Genomic DNA, 21,018 nt, shown 5'->3' with positions numbered 1-21,018 from the left:
GCGGCGAGGCTCGCCGCCGGCGGACAGCTCGGGCGTCGGTGAAGACCGTGGTGGCGGCGCGGCTGTGGACAGCTGGGGCGAGCGGCGGTGGAGGGAGAGCCCGGCGCGGCCCGATTCGGCCCCGGGGCAGGCCGGATCTGGGCCCCAGGTGGCCGGCGCGATGGTGGGAGGCGGCGCGGACACGTGGCATGGCAGGGTTGGCACGGGAGGCGGCGGTGACGACGTGGCAAGACCTGATTGGCCGGGGCGACGTGGAGGCTGGACATGTCCGGCGCGGTTGGACATGTTCGGCGGCGCGAGGAGGAAGACGCCAGGGTTTCGTCCGTGAATTTTGTCGGGGTGCACATATTTATAGGTAGAGGGAGCTAGGAGAGTCCAAATGAGGTGCGGTTTTCGGCCATGCGATCGTGATCGAACGACCGAGATGATGGAGGAGGTTTAGGTGGGTTTTAGGCCACTTTGAAGGGTGTTGGGCTGCAACACACACGAGGCCTTTTCGGTCCCTCGGTTAACCGTTGGAGTATCAAACGAAGTCCAAATGGCACGAAAATTGACAGGTGGTCTACCGGTAGTAAACCAAGGCCGCATGACAAGTCTCGATCCAATCCAAAAACGTTTAACACCCGCACATGAAAAGAGGTAGAAAGGGACACCGGGTGACATAGGAGCGCCGGATTGCAAAACGGACAACGGGGAAAATGCTCGGATGCATGAGACGAACATGTATGCAAATGAAATGCACATGATGACATTATATGAGATGCATGACACGCAAGCAAAGACAAGGCAACAACAGCGAATAACTAGGAGACACCTGGTACATCGGTCTCGGGGCGTCACAACACTCCACCACTACGAGAGGATCTCGTCCCGAGATCTAGAATGGCACCGGAGGGAAAAACGGAAGAGAAAGAAAAAAGGTAAAACTAAGTTGCTTCATTGATAAACGAGTGAGACCAAAGAACCTTGAAAAGGTTAAGCCATTTCGAGAAAAGAATACAACAAAGATGAATAAAGTTGAAAACCTCCGTTAGAAACAAGGAACAAGGAACAACAAATTCGAACAGCACTCCGGTTGAAAAGAGATGAAAGACTTGATAAAATGAAAGAGCTTGAGCAAAGGGACACAACACTCCGGTTAAATGGATAAGCATGACAAGAACAAGATCCTGACAAGAACAAGAAGAAGGTTTGAAGAGAGCATCAACACAATGCCTCCGGGAGGAATGAAAGAAAGGAATGAAAGGAATGGGGAAAAACAACATCTTCTACCTCCGATGAGCTTGCAAAGGCATCTTAAGGAGAAAGGTCGAACGGAGTTGTTGGAAAACCAACAATGAAAGGATAAGCTTGATATGGTCTTATGGAATACATCTCAAATTATGAGGTGACAACCTGCCACTAACAAAACCAAAGATTGGATTGATATCAACAAGGAGACGAGAAACTTATTCACCAGGAGGATAAATGAAGAACTTGGGTCATTTATAAGCACCATAAATAGCAAAATCCTTAGGGAAAAGCTTTAGGTGAAATATAACCCAAGATAACTCAAATGACGAGATTGATGGATTCAAAATATCTCATTCTTAACAACATGTGAATCATGAAACATGACTCAAAATATCAACAATGACATAATACCACCTCCAGTGATACGGAAGGAAGAATTGCACTCCGGATTGCAAGATGAAGAATGCTTGAGCTCCTTAGAAAAGAATCTCAATGAACACTTCGAGAATGAATTAAATAATAGATGAACCATCATGTAGAACCTCCGTGAAGAACTCCGGTAACAAAAGAATGATCAAACGGAAGGAAAGAGAAGTTGAAAACATAAAGTGAAACCTTGTAATGATTTAGAAGGAATTTCGCGGCGATACAAAGCGGAAAGGCTTGGAACTCCGAAAAAGAAAAGATACAGCCTCTCGAACTGAGAATGTGATATGATGAACCTCCGGAATAAGGAATTAATCACTTCGATGAAACAAGAATAAGAATTATGTTACGCTTATCCTTCACCAATTTAAATTGATGACAAGCGGCGGATTTGGCATACTACTTATTCTCGTAGAAAGGATTAAGAGAGATATAACATAAACTTGAGAATGTCCTCCACGAACCACCGTTAGGACTGGAACAATGAATAAATTGATATGATAACGAAGGAAAAGAAATCTTGAATGAACCACCGTAAGAACTGGAAATGAACGAAGAAAAGATAAAGAAACACCGGGAAGAATTAGCAAATGAACGAAGAAGCTTGAGGGGATTTAGTTACATGAGAACGAAGAGATCAAGAACTGATTAGAGGATAATTGATCGATGCACCGGTAAGATTAGGAGAACGATAACTGAAAGCTGGGAACGAATAATTATGAGATGATGGGCTCCGGAGAATCAAACTGAAAATACTCTGAATTACTCCGGATGGGTGAAAAGAATATCTCACAATCGCAAATAATTATGAGAGGATGGCAACAAGCTAGAATCACGAATCTTGAAGAAAATGGAGCAAGATTGAGAGAAAAAATCTTCTTCGGTCTTCCAAACTGAGAATGACGACGAGAAATACCATCATGACTTATTTAGGCACTCCGGAAGAATCAAAACGAATAGGTTGAGCCAACAATGAAAAAAATTTGACAGATCTTGGAGAAAAACATAAGACTGATGATAATTCATTCTTACGTCAAACTTCAAAAAGAATTTAGGATAGCTCCGGAAAATTAGAAGAGTCAGGTAAGATCCTGGAAAAGACCTATGGGTTAGGGCCCACTCAAAAGATACACCATTGAAAAGATTACTTGAAAAGAGAGATTGCACCGGTTGAATTAAAAGGCTTGAATGAGATAACAACCTCGAGATAGGTTGAACGGATCTTGAATGACAAGACGAGCCTTCTGAGGTATCGTCAGGGCACCGAAACAATTGAATAACGATAAGTGGATGATTATGAGGTGCAACGGCATGAGAAAACATTTGAAACGAGGAAAAGGGGTATGATCAACACCAAAAGCTTGAATTGAAACCACCGAATAAGAAAAAGAACGGAGAATGATGAACTAGAAGCTCCGTTAGAATCTTCATGAGAAACACCGGATAAGAATGGAGAGACTTCCATCGATAAAATGGATAGTTGAATAAGAAATCTGAGTCCTTGAAGAAAAAAGGGTGGGAGGGAGGGAAAAAACAAAGGCAACTTGGAGACGAACGAAACAAACACCGTTGAGAAGAACTGATAATTGATCTTGCTGATGTTGAAATGATCGGAACCACTTGAAGAGAAAACACGCCGGTTGAAAAGGATTGACATGACAATCTCGATTATCATGAGGGATTAGTATTCACATAGGAATATGAGAACACCGCTTGGGGAAGGTATGGAATCAACATTTGACATTGAAGCAACTCGAATACCACCACTGAAAACAAAACCAAAGGATTGGCTTGCAAAATAAGCCGGAATAAACATATGATAGAGATTTCGTCCAAAGTTTTCGTGGTGGGGCCTACACGGGCTCGATTGTACAGCACCATCATGTACAAGGCAGTGCACCTGATATACGAAGCATCCCCGAGTCGGCATAGCCAAGGACTCTTCAAGACAAAACGAGACCACTGTAAAACCAACCGTGGATAGGCGGACCACTAGACGTCGAACCCCAATTTCATATCATACATCCGTCGGAAAGATATCCTAAGAGCTACTTGAATTCCCACTTATAAACTCCCGAAATTTTCCGGTTATTCAATCAGGTGTTGGCGATACAGGGGAAGCATAATATCTCACCCAAAACTAGCAAATCCTACATCCAGTTGTATCCATCCTTCAACACATAACCAAGAAACCTTCGAAAATCGTTTACCTCAACCTTCGAAAAGCATCCGTTATACGAGTTATGGCAATACTCCCGAACCCCCGCCCTAGTACTGGGTGGCGTCGAGGTTATCTCACCAACAACTGCATAAAAGAGATTTTCGATGTTGGCAAAACTAAACTCAGGTATTCCAGAACTGCAACGATAAAATTGTGACGACAACACCTCGGAGCTCAATTCCCCGGGACACTGCCACAACCCCTAAATGATAGGAGGCACCAAGAACAATGTTCTCGTCACAAATCGATCGGAACGATTCCAAGATACCCGCGTGATCCGGAAAAAAATGTTGGTGAAATTTTAGAAGAGAAGAGTCAAAACTCTACATCAGGATGCCTCACGAGAGCGACGAAGGGACTGGGGAGTAAAAAGAATTCCTAACTCTCTGATATATATAATCCTATAAGACTCAAAACATTTCTAGACTCAAAAATGCTAGCGATTCGATCAAGCAGGGGGCTCCTAAGGTCGGGGAAGGCTCTGATACCAACTTGTAACGCCCTCGATGCGGCTATATCTCCGACATGTCGAAGCACAATTTAGAGGCATAACCGCATTGAAAGCAATGTCACAAGTGAGGTAATCTTCACACAACCCATGTAATACATAAGGGAAAGAGATACATAGTTGGCTTACACTCGCCACTACACACAATACATGAATAAAGCATTACATCATCCAAATACACTCAAGGTATGACTACGGAACCAAAATAAAAGAAGACTACCCCAAATGCTACACAGATCCCCGATCGACCCCAACTGGGCTCCACTACTGATCAACTAGAAATGGAACAACATAAAGGACAAGATCTTCATAGAGCTCCTATTTGAGCTTGGTTGCGTCATCTGCATGGTATCCTCGGCACCTGCAAGCTGGTTTTGGAAGTATCTGTGAGTCACGGGGACTCAACAATCTCACACCCTCGCGATCAAGACTATTTAAGCTTATGGGCAAGGTAAAAGGTATGAGGTGGAGCTGCAGCAAGCGACTAGCATATATGGTGGCTAACATACGCAAATGAGAGCGAGAAGAGAAGGCAAGGCACGATCGATAAAGCTATGATCAAGAAGTGATCCTAGAACAACCTACGTCAAGCATAACTCCAACACCGTGTTCACTTCTCAGACTCCGCCGAGAAGAGACCATCACGGTTACACATGCGGTTGATGCATTTTAATTAAGATCAACTTCAGGTTTTCTACAACCGGACATTAACAAATTCTCATCTGCCCATAACCGCGGGCACGGCTTTCGAAAGCTCAAAACCCTGCAGGGGTGTCCCAACTTAGCCCATCACAAGCTCTCACAGTCAATGAAGGATATTCCTTCTCCCAAGACAATCCGATCAGGCTCGGCATCCAGGTTACAAGACATCCTCGACAATGGTAAAACAAGTCCAGCAACACCGCCCGAATGTGCCGACAAATCCCGATAGGAGCTGCACATATCTCGTTCTCAGGGCACACTCAGATGAGCAGTCCGTACAACTAAAACCAGCCCTCGAGTTTCCCCGAGGTGGTGCTGCAAGGGGCTCTAGTTTGGACCAACACTCAGAGGAGCACTGGCCCGGGGGGGGGGGTTAAAATAATGATGACCCTTGACTCTGCAGAACCCAAGGGAAAGAAAAGGCTAGGTGGCGAATGGTAAAACCAATGTTGGGTATTGCTGGATGATACGTCTCCAACGTATCTATAATTTTTGATTGCTCCATGCTATATTATCTACTATTTTGGACTATATTGGGCTTTATTTTCCACTTTTATATTATTTTTGGGACTAACCTATTAACCGGAGGCCCAACCCAGAATTGTTGTTTTTTTGCCTATTTCAGTGTTTCGAAGAAACGGAATATCAAACGGAGTCCAAACGAAATAAAATCTTCGGGAACGTGATTTTCTCACCGAACGTGATCCAGGAGACTTGGACCCTACTGCAAGGAAGCAAAGAGGTGCTCACGAGGATAGGGGGCGCGTCCCCTGCCTCGTGGGACCCTCGGTGCTCCACCGACGTACTCCTTCCTCCTATATATATCCATGTACCCCCAAACGATCAGAACAGGAGCCAAAAACCTAATTCCACTGCCGCAACTTTCTGTATCCACGAGATCCCATCTTGGGGCCTGTTCCGGAGCTCCGCCGGAGAGGGCCGTCATCACGGAGGGCTTCTACATCATCATAGCCTCTCCGATGAAGTGTGAGTAGTTTACCTCAGACCTTCGGGTCCATAGTTAGTAGCTAGATGGCTTCTTCTCTCTTTTTGGATCTCAATAGAAAGTTCTCCCCCTCTCTCGTGGAGATCTATTCGATGTAATCTTCTTCTTTTGCGGTGTGTTTGTTGAGACTAATGAATTGTGGGTTTATGATCAAGTCTATCTATGAACAATATTTGAATCTTCTTTGAATTCTTTTATGTATGATTGGTTATCTTTGCAAGTCTCTTCGAATTATCCGTTTGGTTTGGCCAACTAGATTGGTAGTTCTTGCCATGGGAGAAGTGCTTAGCGTTGGGTTCGATCTTGCGGTGTTCTTTCCCAGTGACAGAAGGGGCAGCAAGACACGTATTGTATCGTTGCCATCGAGGATAACAAGATGGGGTTTATTTCATATTGCATGAATTTATCTCTCTACATCATGTCATCTTGCTTAAAGCGTTACTCTGTTTTTAACTTAATACTCTAGATGCATGCTGGATAGCGGTCGATGAGTGGAGTAGTAGTAGTAGATGCAGAATCGTTTCGATCTACTTGTCACGGACGTGATGCCTATATACATGATCATGCCTAGATATTGTCATAACTATGCTCAATTCTGTCAATTGCTCAACAGTAATTTGTTCACCCACCGTAGAAAACTTATGCTCTCGAGAGAAGCCACTAGTGAAACCTATGGCCCCCGGGTCTATTCTCATCATATCAATCTCCATCACTTTTATATTGTTTTGCTATTTACTTTGCTTTTACTTTTTACTTTACATCTTTATATCAAAAATACCAAAAATATTCTATCTATTAGATCTCACTCTCGTAAGTGACCGTGAAGGGCTTGACAACCCCTAATCACGTTGGTTGCGGGTAGCTATCGCTTTGTGCAGGTATGAGGGACTTGAGCGTGGGCTCCTACTGGATTGATACCTTGGTTCTCAAAAATTGAGGGAAATACTTATGCTACTCTGCTGCATCATCCCTTCCTCTTCGGGGAAAACCAACACAAGCTCAAGACGTAGCAAGAAGGATTTCTGGCGCCGTTGCCAGGGAGTCTATGTAAAAAGTCAACATACCAAGTACCCATCACAATCCCTATCTCCCGCATTACATTATTTGCCATTTGCCTCTCGTTTTCCTCTCCCCCCAATTCACCCTTGCCGTTTTATTCGCCCTCTCTCTCCCTATCCTCCCTCTCTATTTGCCTCTTTTTGTCCGCTTGCTTTTTGTTTGCTCGTGTGTTGGATTGCTTGTTTGTCGCGATGGCTCTACCAAATTTTGGTGATCTTCACTTTAAAAGGTTAGAGGAGATCGAAAACAACGTTAGGAAGTTTATGGTTTTGCAATTTAAGCATAATAATTTCTTTAGAAACGAGCTTAAGGAACAAAAAGGTTTTATGAGTTATATGAACAAAGAGCTCGATGATTTGTCTAAAGAATTTGATGGTATCAGATCCCAAATTGCTCGTCTTGAAAAGATGACTGCTGAAATTTCGAACATGCAAGCTACCTTAGTCAATAAGATGGCCGCAAAATCGAATACCTATGAAAATCAAGATGAAGATCTAAAAGTTATTGATGTGTCCCCTATCAAATCTTTGTTTTGCAATAAGAATCTTGATGAAACTGAATATGATCTTCCTTTACCTAGAAGGCGTTCCAAAAATTCGGAATATTTAGATCTTTATGATGAAATTGATGAAAGTGGGATTGAAAGAAATAAAAATTTAGATGTTGCTAAACCCACTATATTGGATTTCAAGGAATTTAATTATGAAAGTTGCTCTTTGATTGATTGTATTTCTTTGTTGCAATCCGTGCTAAATTCTCCGCATGCTTATAGTCAAAAGAAAGCCTTCACCGAACATATTGTTGATGCCTTGATGCAATCTTATGAAGAAAAACTTGAGTTGAAAGTCTCTATCCCTAGAAAACTCTATGATGAGTGGGAACCAACTATCAAAATTAAAATTAAAGATCATGAGTTTTATGCTTTGTGTGATTTGGGTGCTAGTGTCTCCACTATCCCCAAAACTTTGTGTGATTTGCTAGATTTCCGTGATCTTGATGATTGCTCTCTAAACTTACATCTTGCAGATTCCACTATTAAGAAACCTATGGGAAGAATTAATGATGTTCTTATTGTTACAAATAGGAATTATGTGCCCGTAGATTTCATTGTTCTTGATATAGATTGCAATCCTTCTTGCCCTATTATTCTTGGTAGACCTTTCCTTAGAACGGTTGGTGCGATTATTGATATGAAGGAAGGGAATATTAGATTCCAATTTCCATTAAAAAATGCATGGAACACTTTCCAAGAAAGAAAATAAAATTGCCATATGAAACCATCATGAGAGCCACTTATGGATTGCCTTCCAAAGATGGCAATACCTAGATCTATCCTCGCTTTTATGCCTAGCTAGGGGCGTTAAACGATAGCGCTTGTTGGGAGGCAACCCAATTTTATTTTTTGTTTTTTGTGTTTTTATTCTGTTAGGGAATGAATAACCCATCTACCCTCTGTTTGGACGTGGTTTTGTGTTTTAATTAGTGTTTGTGCCAAGCTAGACCTATTGGATCTTCTTGGATGATAGTTATTTGATCTTGCTGTAATTTCCAGAAACTTTGTGTTCAGTGCCCGAATTACTAAAAATCATCAGAACGCGATAAAATACTGATTCCAATTGTGGCTGATCAATAAACAAATTATATAGGTCGTCTAATTTTGGTAGATTTTTTGGAGTTCCATAAGTTTGCGTTAGTTACAGATTACTACAGACTGTTCTGTTTTTGACAGATTCTGTTTTTCGTGTGTTGTTTGCTTATTTTGATGAATCTATGGTTAGTAAAATAGTTTATAATCCATAGAGAAGTTGGAATACAGTAGGTTTAACACCAAAATAAATAAATAATGAGTTCGTTACAGTACCTTGAAGTGGTCTTTTGTTTTCTTTCTCTAATGGAGCTCACGAGATTTCTATTGAGTTTTGTGTTGTGAAGTTTTCAAGTTTTGGGTGAGTTCTTTTGATGGATTATGAAACAAGGAGTGGCAAGAGCCTAAGCTTGGGGATGCCCATGGCACCCCCAAGATAATCCAAGGATACCAAAAAGTCAAAGCTTGGGGATGCCCCGGAAGGCATCCCCTCTTTCGTCCACTTCCATCGGTAATTTACTTGGAGCTATATTTTTATTCACCAACATGATATGTGTTTTGCTTGGAGTGTCTTGTATTATTTGTGTCTTTGTTTGTTAGTGTGCCACAATCATCCTTGCTGTACACACCTTTTAATAGAGTCATCTATGAATTAAAATTTGATAGAATACTCTATGTGCTTCACTTAAATCTTTTGAGCTATGTAGTTTTGCTCTATGCACTTCACCTATATCTTTTGAGCGTTATAATTTTGCTCTATGTGCTTCACTTAGATATTTTAGAGCACGGTGGTGGTTTGTTTTAAAGAAACTATTGATCTCTCATACTTCACTTAAATTATTTTGAGAGTCTTAATAGCATGGTAATTTGCTTAATATAAATATGCTTGGTGTTCAAGATATGTGAAATTTTCTTTTGAATGCGTTGAATACTAAGAGAAGATTGAAGCATGATAATTGTTTTGAGATATGGAGGTGATAATATTAGAGTTATGCTAGTTTAGTAGTTGTGAATTTAAAGAATACTTGTGTTAAAGTTTGTGATTCCCGTAGCATGCACGTATGGTGAACCGTTATGTGATGAAGTCGGAGCATAATTTATTTATTGATTGTCTTCCTTATGAGTGGCGGTCGGGGACGAGCGATGGTCTTTTCCTACCAATCTATCCCCCTAGGAGCATGCGCGTAATACTTTGCTTTGATAACTTCTAGATTTTTGCAATAAGTATATGAGTTCTTTATGACTAATGTTGAGTCCATGGATTATATGCACTTTTTCCCATCCTTCCACCATTGCTAGCCTCTCTAATACCGCGCACCTTTCGCCAGTATCATACACCCACCATATACCTTCCTCAAAACAGCCACCATACCTACCTATCATGGCATTTCCATAGCCATTCCGAGATATATTGCCATGCAACTTTCCACCGTTCCGTTTATTATGACACGCTTCATCATTGTCATATAGCTAGCATGATCATGTAGTTGACATCGTATTTGTGGCAAAGCCACCATTCATAATTCTTTCATACATGTCACTCTTGATTCATTGCATATCCCGGTACACCGCCGGAGGCATTCATATAGAGTCATATTTGTTCTAAGTATCGAGTTGTAATTGTTGAGTTGTAAGAAAAATAAAAGTGTGATGATCATAATTTTATAGAGCATTGTCCCAAGTGAGGAAAGGATGATGGAGACTATGATTCCCCAATAAGTCGGGATGAGACTCCGGACGGAAAAAAAGAGGCCATAAAAAAAGAGAAAAGGCCCAAATAAAAAAATGAGAGAAAAAGAGAGAAGGGACAATGTTACTATCCTCTTACCACACTTGTGCTTCAAAGTAGCACCATGATCTACATGATAGAGAGTCTCTTGTTATGTCACTTTCATATACTAGTGGGAATTTTTCATTATAGAACTTGGCTTATTATTCCAATGATGGGCTTCCTCAAATTGCCCTAGGTCTTCGTGAGCAAGCGAGTTGGATGCACACCCACTTAGTTTCTTTTGATGAGCTTTCATATACTTATAGCTCTAGTGCATTCGTTGCATGGCAATCCCTACTCACTCACATTGATATCTATTGATGGGCATCTCCATAGCCCGTTGATACGCCTAGTTGATGTGAGACTATCCTCCCCTCATTTTGTATTCTCCACAACCACCCTTCTATTCCACATAGTGCTATGTCCATGGCTCACGCTCATGTATTGCGTGAAGATTGAAAAAGTCTTGAAAAAGTTAGAGTATGAAACAATTGCTTGGCTTGTCATCGGGGTTGTGCATGATTTAAATACTTTGTGTGGTGAAGATAGAGCATAGCCAGACTATATGATTTTGTAGGGATAAATTTCTTTGGCCATGTTATTTTGAGAACACACAATTACTTTATTAGTATGCTTGAAGTGTTATTATTCTTTATGTCAATATGAACTTTTGTCTTGAATCTTTCTAATCTGAATATACATACCAAAATTAAGAAATTTTGCATTGAAATTATGCCAAGTAGCACTCCGCGTCAAAAATTCTCTTTTTATCATTTACCTACTCGAGGACGAGCAGGAATTAAGCTTGGGGGTGCCTGATACGTCTCCAACGTATCTATAATTTTTGATTGCTCCATGCTATATTATCTATTGTTTTGGACTATATTGGGCTTTATTTTCCACTTTTATATTATTTTTGGGACTAACCTATTAATCGAAGGCCCATCCCAGAATTGTTGTTTTTTGCCTATTTCAGTGTTTCAAAGAAACAGAATATCAAACAGAGTCCAAACGGAATAAAATCTTCGGGAACGTGATTTTCTCACCGAACGTGATCCAGGAGACTTGGACCCTACTGCAAGGAAGTAAAGAGGTGCTCACGAGGGTAGGGGGCGCCCCCCTAGGGCGCCCCTGCCTCGTGGGACCCTCGGTGCTCCACCGACGTACTCATTCCTCCTATATATATCCACGTACCCCCAAACGATCAGAACAGGAGCCAAAAACCTAATTCCACCGCCGCAACTTTCTGTATCCACGAGATCCCATCTTGGGGCCTGTTTCGGAGCTCCGCCGGAGAGGGCCGTCATCACGGAGGGCTTCTACATCATCATAGCCTCTCCGATGAAGTGTGAGTAGTTTACCTCAGACCTTTGGGTCCATAGTTAGTAGCTAGATGGCTTCTCTCTTTTTGGATCTCAATACAAAGTTCTCCCCCTCTCTCATGGAGATCTATTCGATGTAATCTTCTTCTTTTGCGGTGTGTTTGTTGAGACCGATGAATTGTGGGTTTATGATCAAGTCTATCTATGAACAATATTTGAATCTTCTCTGAATTCTTTTATGTATGATTGGTTATCTTTGCAAGTCTCTTCGAATTATCCGTTTGGTTTGGCCAACTAGATTGGTAGTTCTTGCCATGGGAGAAGTGCTTAGCTTTGGGTTCGATCTTGCGGTATTCTTTCCCAGTGACAGAAGGGGAAGCAAGACACGTATTGTATCATTGCCATCGAGGATAACAAAATGGGGTTTATTTCATATTGCATGAATTTATCTCTCTACATCATGTCATCTTGCTTAAAGCGTTACTCTGTTTTTAACTTAATACTCTAGATGCATGATGGATAGCGGTCGATGAGTGGAGTAGTAGTAGTAGATGCAAAATCGTTTCGATCTACTTGTCACGGATGTGATGCCTATATACATGATCATGCCTAGATATTGTCATAACTATGCTCAATTCTATCAATTGCTCAACAGTAATTTGTTCACCCACCGTAGAAAACTTATGCTCTCGAGAGAAGCCACTAGTGAAACCTATGGCCCCCGGGTCTATTCTCATCATATCAATCTCCATCACTTTTATATTGTTTTGCTATTTACTTTGCTTTTACTTTTTACTTTGCATCTTTATATCAAAAATACCAAAAATATTCTATCTATCAGATCTCACTCTCGTAAGTGACTGTGAAGGGCTTGACAACCCCTAATCGCGTTGGTTGCGGGTAGCTATCGCTTTGTGCAGGTACGAGGGACTTGAGCGTGGGCTCCTACTGGATTGATACCTTGGTTCTCAAAAACTGAGGGAAATACTTACGCTACTCTGCTACATCATCCCTTCCTCTTCGGGGAAAACCGACGCAAGCTCAAGACGTAGCACTGGAGGAGTTTTATTCAAGGCGAACTGTCAAGGGGTTCCCATTATAACCCAACCGCGTAAGGAACGCAAAATCCGGGAACATAACACCGATATGACGGAAACTAGGGCGGCAAGAGTGGAACAAAACACCAGACATAAGGCCGAGCCTTCCACCCTTTACCAAGTATATAGATGCATTAATTAAATAAGAGATATTGTGATATCCCAACAAAATATCCATGTTCCAAACATGGAACAAGCTCCAATCTTCACCTGCAACTAACAACGCTATAAGAGGGGCTGAGCAAAGCGGTAACATAGCCAAACAACGGTTTGCTAGGACAAGGTGGGTTAGAGGCTTGGTTCAACAATATGGGAGGCATGATAAGCAAGTGGTAGGTATCATAGCATAGGCATAGCAAAAGAGCGAGCAACTAGCAAGCAAAGATAGAAGTGATTTCGAGGGTATGGTCATCTTGCCTGAAATCCCGCAAGGAAGAAGAAAGAGTCCATGAAGAAGACAAACGGACGTAGTCGAATGGGTCCTCACAAACGCAACGTTATCGGAACCAACCCGAAGAAGCAACACCGGAAAGAAGCACACAACATAGTAAACATACCACACATGAACATGGTATGATATGTGGGATGCGGTATGCGATGCATATACAACATTTGGAAAGGAATGATTGAACCTGGTCTCAACTTGGAAATCCAAGAGTTCCACTGGAAAGGTGAGGTGATCTCGGTTGAAATCAATATAAAGATCACCAGAATCGGATGCACGGTTTGGAAATGGCAAGCAAAACAAATATGGCACCGGTTTGCGATTAACAGCAAGTAGCCATCTAAATGCATCAAGATAAATATGCTACAACACTCAAACATGTCAAAAAAATACATGGCAAGAATCCACTCAAGATGCTTGACAAAAGATGAATAGTGAGCTACGGCTAATTCACTCAATAGCAAGCTCAAACAAGCATGGCAAAAGTGCAAATGATAACAGGTTTCAGACTTAGTGAAATTAACACAAGTCTAGAATTTATCATCAGGAAGCACATTTTAGAGCATGAAAAGTACATGCTACAGGAACTTAACATGGCAAGGCAAGGCATGGCATGAAGCTACTCAAAACACTTAACAAAAGTCCCTTAGTGACCTTGAGCCAAAAGGGATCAGAAAATACGATTGCAAGCATGTGAACATGGCAAAAACATAAACAGATTCAGACTTGGTGAAAAACTGGAGCATGCAAATCAGTTAACGAGTAGGCATGTTTGCGAGCTCGATGCACTAACTGCAGAGCATGGCATGACAAACTAAGCATACATCCATCAAGAATACATGGCATAGAAGCTATACATGGCAAGAACAACAACATAGCATGCACAGATCAATAGCAACATCCTCGACAAAATCGCTAAACATGTCAACAATTTGCCAGGATTCACTTTATAGCAAAAGTAGATCTCGATTGACTCAAGATAGGGTGCTCCATAATTGCAAACAAATACATGGATGGATAGAGCACCACAATGTTAACAAAACCCCCTTACTGATCATCCTCAAAAGAGGCACGGATCACTAGGAAACAACATGAACATATGGCATAACAACAAAATCAGGACAAGGACTTAGTGAAATTCTAAGTCCCTGAAAACAGCGTTACCGATTACGCTACTTTGCAAGCTTGTGCTAGTCACCACAAATATCACAAAAATACATGGCAAGCACCTCTGCAAAGATGGCATGGCATATAACAAAACACATGTAGAGCTCGGGATCATAGCATGCACACATTAATCATGGCAAAAATGACAAAATGCCATTTGCTGAAACAGATCGGACAAATTCCTCACATAGCCCTCTTCCAACATCATTTCGGGCATCAAGATGAGCTCAAATGAAAATGATGCAATGAGATGAAATGATGTACTCGCCGAGGCGAACATTTTGATATGCTACACGCATGAATCAGAGCTACAATGAGGGAGTTGTGATGTGAGGAAAAATGCTAGAAATTATTCAGATCTGGGACTTTGAGAGATTTTTACCCCGCGAAAAAGTCAACGGCCGGATCTGGGTCGCAGAGGCAGAGTGGACCGGGTCGGGTTCGAGGCAGAGAGGACCCGGGTGGCGACGGCGTCGTCTCCGGCGAGCTCGTCGCCGGCGAGGACGGCGCGGAGGAGGGCGGAGACAGGCAGAGGCGGGCGGCGCACGGCGGCGACGCTCGGCGTGGGGCGCGCGGTTGGCACGGAGAGGCTCGCCGCCGGCGGATAGCTTGGGCACCAGCGAAGACCGTGGCAGCGGCGCGACTTTGGACAACCGGGGCGAGCGGCGGTGGAGGGAGAGCCCGGCGTGGCCCGATTCGGCCCCGGGGCGGGCCGAATCTGGGCCCCGGGTGGCCGGCGTGATGGTGGGAGGCGGCGTGGACACGTGGCACGGCGGGGTTGGCGCGGGAGGCGGCGGTGATGACGTGGCAAGCCCTGATTGGCCGGGGCGACGTGGAGGTTGGACATGTCCCGCGCGGTTGGACATGTCCGGCGGCGCGAGGAGGAAGACGCTAGGGTTTCGTCCGTGAATTTTGACGGGGTGCACATATTTATAGGTAGAGGGAGCTAGGAGAGTCCAAATGAGGTGTTGTTTTCGGTCACGTGATCGTGATCGAACGACCGAGATGATGGAGGAGGTTTAGGTGGGTTTTGGGCCACTTTGAAGGGGTGTTGGGCTGCAACACACACGAGGCCTTTTTGGTCCCTCGGTTAACCATTGGAGTATCAAACGAAATCCAAATGGCACTCAAATTGACAGGCGGTCTACCGGTAGTAAGCCAAGGCCGCATGAAAAGTCTCGGTCCAATCCAAAAATGTTTAACACCCGCACACGAAAAGAGGTAGAAAGGGACACCGGGTGACATAGGAGCGCCGGATTGCAAAACGGACAACGGGGAAAATGCTCGGATGCATGAGACAAACATGTATGCAAATGCAATGCACATGATGACATGATATGAGATGCATGACATGCAAGCAAAGACAAGGCAACAACAGCGAATAACTGGGAGACACCTGGCACATCGGTCTCGGGGCGTCACACCTTACCTACTGACACTCAGGGTGAAAACTAGTGTTTGCCACGGTTGACACGATGACGGTGGCGGTTTCACGTCGTGACCCTCTTGGGGGAATTGTTGATGAGTGGGGGTGTTCCTCGGACGCGTCGACGGGTCTCATGTTCTTCTCCCGGTGTCTTGTTGGAGACGTTTAGTAGTACACCCTAGTGTGTTCTAGCACTCTCTACTTGTTTTGTTTTGTTTTCTTTTGACTGGCTTCTGTATTTTCTCAATATCTTGCATCATTTGGATGCACAATTTTATTAATATAAAGCGAAGCGAAAGCCTGTTTCAAAGTACGTGTTGATAGATATATTAGTTCTCTTTGGATTTTGATAGTTGGTGTGTTCATCAAAAGAATCAGTTGGCTGGTTATTGACGCGACATCTTTATCCTCTTCATTTATTTAGTTCTGCAACAAGATTCGATTTGTGCAACCCTTTGGATTGATAGTGAAGCATTGCTAACCTAAGTTGTGTGGGGTGTTCTCTTTCTTTTTGTTAGAAAACTTACGGCTTATTCATCATCAATCATGACAGTACAATGAATACTAAAATAATAAAAATTACATCCAGATTCATAGACCACCTAGCGATGACTACAAGCACTGAAGCGAGCTGAAGAAATGTCACTGTCATCACCCCTCCCACACGGGAGCTGGGCAGAACTTGTTGGAATAGATAGTCGAGAAGTCTTCGTGCTAAGGCCACCTCTCACTGAAGCAACAACAGTTGCCCATGAAGAGAAGCGTAGATCAAAATGATCCAACCTGAAGACACGTTGGTGAAGACTGGATCCGAGCGGATCCACCAAAGGCAACCACGGACCGGACCCCGTGAGATCTGCCAGATGAAGGAAATATGCCCTAGAGGCAATAATAAAGTTATTGTTTATTTCCTTATATCATGATAAATGTTTATTATTCATGCTAGAATTTTATTAACCGGAAACATAATACATGTGTGAATACATAGACAAAAACAGAGAGTCACTAGTATGCCTCTACTTGACTAGCTCGTTAATCAAAGATGGTTATGTTTCCTAACCATATACATGAGTTGTCATTTGATTAACGGGATCACATCATTAGGAGAATGATGTGATTGACTTGACCCATTCCGTTAGCTTAGCACTTGATCGTTTAGTTTGTTGCTATTGCTTTCTTCATAACTTATACATGTTCCTATGACTATGAGATTATGCAACTCCCGTTTACCGGAGGAACACTTTGTGTGCTACCAAACGTCACAACGTAACTGGGTGATTATAAAGGTTCTCTACAGGTGTCTCCAAAGGTACTTGTTGGGTTGGCGTATTTCGAGATTAGGATTTGTCACTCCGATTGTCGGAGAGGTATCTCTGGGCCCTCTCGGTAATGCACATCACTCAAGCCTTGCAAGCATTGCAACTAATAAGTTAGTTGCAGGATGATGTATTACGGAACGAGTAAAGAGACTTGCCGGTAACAAGATTGAACTAGGTATTGAGATACCGACGATCGAATCTCGGGCAAGTAACATACCGATGACAAAGGGAACAATGTATGTTGTTATGCGGTATGACCGATAAAGATCTTTGTAGAATATGTAGGAGCCAATATGAGCATCCAGGTTCTGCTATTGGTTATTGACCGGAGACATGTCTCGGTCATGTCTACATAGTTATCAAACCCGTAGGGTCCGCACGCTTAAAGTTTGGTGACGATCGTAATTAGGGTTTTTGTGTTTTGATGTACCGAAGGTTGTTCGAAGTCCCGGATGTGATCACGGACATGACGAGGAGTCTCGAAATGGTCGAGACATAAAGATTGATATATTGGAAGCCTATATTTGGATATCGGAAACGTTCCGGGTGAAATCGGGATTTTACCGGAGTACCGGGGGGTTACCGGAACCCCCCCGGGGGTTATTGGGCCTACATGGGCCATAAGGGAGAAGAGGAGGGCCGGCCAGGGCAGGCCGCGCGACCCCTCCCCCCTAGTCTGAATAGGACAAGGAAGGGGGGTGGCGCCCCCCTTTTCCTCTTTCTCCCTTCCTCCTTCCTTTTCCAACAAGGCAAGAGGGGGGAGCCCTACTCCTGGTTGGAGTAGGACTCCTCCAGGCGCACCCATAGGGCCGGCCGCACCTCCCCCTCTCCCTCCTTTATATACTGAGGCAAGGGGGCACCCCATGACACACAAGTTGATCCTCATGATCGTTCCTTAGCCGTGTGCGGTGCCCCCTTCCACCATATTCCACCTCGGTCATATCGTTGTGGTGCTTAGGCGAAGCCCTGCGTCGGTAGAACATCATCACCATCATCACGCCGTCGTGCTGACGAAACTCTCCCTCAACATTTTGCTGGATCGGAACTCGAGGGACGTCACCGAGTTGAACGTATGCAGAACTCGGAGGTGCCGTACGTTCGGTACTTGGATCGGTCGGATCGGGAAGACGTACGACTACTTCATCTATGTTGTGTCAACACTTCCTTTGCTGGTCTACGAGGGTACGTAGACAACACTCTCCCCTCTCGTTGCTATGCATCACCATGATCTTGCGTGTGCGTAGGAATTTTTTTGAAATTACTACGTTCCCCAACAGTGGCATCCGAGCCTAGGTTTTATGCGTTGATGTTGTGCACGAGTAGAACACAAGTGAGTTGTGGGCGATATAAGTCATACTGCTTACCAGCATGTCATACTTTGGTTCGGCAGTATTGTTGGATGAAGCGGCCCAGACCGACATTACGCGTACGCTTACGCGAGACTGGTTCTACCGACGTGCTTTGCACACAGGTGGCTGGCGGGTGTCAGTTTCTCCAACTTTAGTTGAACCAAGTGTGGCTACGCCCGGTCCTTGCGAAGGTTAAAATAGCACCAACTTGACAAACTATCGTTGTGGTTTTGATGCGTAGGTAAGAACGGTTCTTGCTAAAACCCGTAGCAGCCACGTAAAACTTGCAACAACAAAGTAGAGGACGTCTAACTTGTTTTTGCAGGGCATGTTGTGATGTGATATGGTCAAGACATGATGCTAAATTTTATTGTATGAGATGATCATGTTTTGTAACCGAGTTATCGGCAACTGGCAGGAGCCATATGGTTGCCGCTTTATTGTATGCAATGCAATTGCGCTGTAATGCTTTACTTTATCACTAAGCGGTAGCGATAGTCGTGGAAGCATAAGATTGGCGAGACGACAACGATGCTACGATGGTGATCAAGGTGTCGCGCCGGTGACGATGGTGATCATGAAGGTGCTTCGGAGATGGAGATCACAAGCACAAGATGATGATGGCCATATCATATCACTTATATTGATTGCATGTGATGTTTATCTTTTATGCATCTTATCTTGCTTTGATTGACGGTAGCATTATAGGATGATCCCCCACTAAATTATCAAAGTATAAGTGTTCTCCCTGAGTATGCACCGTTGCGAAAGTTCTTCGTGCTGAGACACCACGTGATGATCGGGTATGATAGGCTCTACGTTCAAATACAACGGGTGCAAAACAGTTGCACATGCGGAATACTCAGGTTTAACTTGACGAGCCTATCATATAACAGATATGGCCTCGGAACACGGAGACCGAAAGGTCGAGCGTGAATCATATAGTAGATATGATCAACATATTGATGTTCACCATTGATACTACTCCATCTCACATGATGATCGGACATGGTTTAGTTGATTTGGATCACGTGATCACTTAGAGGATTAGAGGGATATCTTTCTAAGTGAGAGTTGTCGTGGAATTGTCACGGCAGATGTCCTTAGTGTCAGGACTTAGTCGCGAGGCCAACGCATCTATGTGGTAGCTTGAGAGGGGTTGAGCGGGACGAGAGACGCGATGTTTTACCCAGGTTCGGCCCCTCACGGTGAAGGTAAAAGCCTACATCCCGCTTCATTGATATTGATGATGATGATCACGGTTACAAGAGTGCTCTATCTCGAGAGCTATTGTCTAAACCTAACTTGTCCAACTTGTGGCACTTGTCAATCTTCTTGGGGAGCCTTGCCCCTCCTTATATAAGTTGAAGGGGCCGTCCTACATGTAGAGTCCTAGTAGGATTAGGACTAGTCTCTTTTCTATTACAAGACGGGTAGCAATCCAGGTCTTATTCAAACTGTTTAAGTCGGCCTGGTGGGCCACCTCCCATGATGGGCCGCGGCCTACCTTCATGAGGATACCCGTGTCCCATATCCACGACGGTAGCCCCCGAGCTTTCGGGTGACTCGAAGAGTCGGGCGGAAGGTCTTGATTTTGTTGATGCTTTTGTCTTCCTTGAACGTGGAGCTTTTTTCCGGGTCGTTGACGTAATGGATGCCGAAATGTGGATGAAGAGATTGCCGGGTCATGAAGCATTGACGTTGATGTTGTCGGGTTGTCCTCCGAGGCTGGATTCTGTCTCCAAGCTGGGTCTTCCCTAGCCAGGTCTTTCCGAATTTTTTCCAACTCCCGTAGTATGTATATCATCTGTAGCCCCCGAGCGCCGGGTTTGTTTAGGCCTTTAACAACCTGGGGGTCTGTGAACTTGTGTTTTGGTAACGAACAAAGTTCGTTTTTTCACAAATTCTGGGTTGATAGCCCTCGAGGCTCAAGGCGACTCGAGGAGTTGTCTTGAGGCTCTTTGTTCCTGAAATAAAACACATGAATGCATTACACCGTTCATGATATATAAAACAAAATTAAATAGTAATTTCAATGACTTTGTCAACTTGTGTTTAAGTTGTTAATCGTTCGACTCGACTAAGTAGGCTTTCGCGTGGACTTTTTTCATGGAATATGATATGTTCAGGGTCGACAAAGTCCATGATAGGCATCAGAGTCGATTGACAATACCATACCCACTACTTGGTCGGTTACGAGTTGCATCTGACTTAGTAAAGAACGAACGTAAAATTATTTCGCTGATATGTAGGGCACCCATGTTTGAACTGTGCATCGTGGCAAATAGTCCTCTTTGGTAACCTTACGACTCAACTTTATGAGAAGAAACGATAGCCCCCGAGATTAACTCAAAGGTGCCGGATATATTTAATTAACTGGAA

The sequence above is a fragment of the Triticum dicoccoides genome, chromosome 2A (assembly GCF_002162155.2).
Source record: "Triticum dicoccoides isolate Atlit2015 ecotype Zavitan chromosome 2A, WEW_v2.0, whole genome shotgun sequence".
NCBI lineage: Eukaryota > Viridiplantae > Streptophyta > Magnoliopsida > Poales > Poaceae > Triticum > Triticum dicoccoides.
The sequence above is the reverse complement of the archived record's forward strand: the minus strand, read 5'-3'. Positions refer to the sequence as shown.